The sequence below is a fragment of the Rhodnius prolixus genome, unplaced genomic scaffold, assembly GCF_049639745.1.
Source record: "Rhodnius prolixus isolate KJV_2025 unplaced genomic scaffold, Rpr scaffold_4, whole genome shotgun sequence".
Lineage (NCBI taxonomy): Eukaryota > Metazoa > Arthropoda > Insecta > Hemiptera > Reduviidae > Rhodnius > Rhodnius prolixus.
Window position 1 is genome coordinate 11,175,602 of NW_027411614.1, and position 2,075 is coordinate 11,177,676.

Here is a 2,075-nt window from a genome sequence, read left to right on the forward strand (position 1 = left end):
GGTTATATGGTAACGGCGAATCAGAATCACTTCGAATTATTAATTCAAGATTGAAAATTTTATTTAAAAAATTTTCGTGGGGGGCCGTGCCCCACACCCCTGATTTATTTTTATTTTTATGGGAGGCTTCGCCCCCCACAACCCCCTCACTACCCAACTAATCCACACACAACTCTAATTTGTAATTCAGACACATGAAAAACAAAAGAAAAGAAGCCTACCTTATTCAATGCATTCCCTATTTACTCCCTTAAATAATTAAATCAAATCTCATTTGATCGCCCATGGAAGTTTTCATACTTAACACACTTCGGACCTACATATCTATTACTAATGAAACCAACACCCATTCAAAATTTTGAAACTTTCATCTCTCCATCTTCACTCAGACTACATTTATGTTTTAAATAAAAGAAAAATTGTAGATTTTAAACGTTCATGTTTTATGAACTTTAAAAAAAAACGCACCTAAAGTTACCCACTGGACACTGGCGGGAACTGATAATACGTTGGAAAGGGAGCAGTTACTATGCAGTAAGAGTACTGCGCATGCTCACTTAAAATAAATAGGCAAGAAATTCAAAAAAATTATATATAGCACATTAGCGGGAAGTTGAGAAATTTAAAAAGAATATATTGAACATTTGCGGGAAGTAGTTTAAAAAGTCAACGGTAAGTGTGCTGTACTGCGCATGCGCTTAAAATAAATAGGCCACACCTCCGTGGGCTATTGTAAAGATTATCCAAATTTATGTAACAAAAATGTTAACCAAACAGTAATTGTATTATAACTTACTAGTTAGTTAAATTAGTATGTTACGAGGGTCGTTTGAAAAGTCCGTGCAAAAATAAAAACTACTTAATTTTTTGGGGTAAACCTTTTTTATTTTTCAACATAGTCTCCTTTTAGGCTTATACACTTCGTCCAACGCTGCTCTAGTTTGTTGATCCCTTCCGAATAATAGGATTTGTCCAAGTCTGAAAAATAGCCATTCGTTTCTGCAATCACCTCCTCGTTTGAATAAAATCTTTTTCCCGCCAGCCATTTCTTCATATTGGGGAACAAATAGTAGTCCGTGGGAGCCAAGTCTGGTGATGTGAAACGAGTTGGAACCCTATTTCCATTAATTTTGCGACCACAACTGCTGAGGTGTGAGCTGGTGCGTTGTCGTGATGGAAAAGGACTTTTTTGTGGGCCAATCGTGGGCGTTTTTCTTGCAGCTCGGTTTTCAAACGGTCTAATAACGATGAATAATATGCATCTGTAATAGTTTTACATACCTGTAATAGAATTGGAACCCTATTTCCATTAATCTTTGTCCATGCTTTCCCATTTCCATGCATTTCCATGCTTTGTCATGTCCAAATGTTGATGCAAAATATAATGTACCCGTTCATTCGAGATGCCCACAGCACTAGCAATATCACGCACCTTCACTCTTCTGTCAGCCATCACCATATCATGGATTTTTTCAATGATTTCTGGAGTAGTAACCTCAACAGGGCGTCCAGAACGTCCAGCGTCACTTGTGCATATACGGCCACTCCGAAAATTTTGAAACCACTTATAAACTGTTCTAATTGAAGGTGCAGAGTCACCATAATGTTTAACAAGCTTCTCTTTAGTCTCCTGAGGCGTTTTGCCTTTCATAAAGTAGTGTTTAATTAACACACGAAATTCTTTTTCGTCCATTTTTTTAAAATCACTCGACTTCCTCGATTCAAACGAATGCCAAACACAAAGAAATAGACCGATCTGGCTGTAACTTAGCGTGTGTTCTTCCAAGAGACGCTACCAACTAAACATAACCTCGATACGCGCCAGTGGTGCTATCTCTCTGACTTTGCACGGACTTTTCAAACGACCCTCGTATTTATACGCATAATCACAATGTAGGTAGATATTAAAAAAAAAACAATTATTTTAAGCATTGGATGATTTAAATACATAAAAAATATTTACAAAATACGGTATTTTTTTTTATATTTTCCTAAATTGATTATAAGTACTGTTTTAAACTACTGATGGTAGCAATTATTATTTTTAGTCGTTCGGGGGGGACCAAGCCCTATTC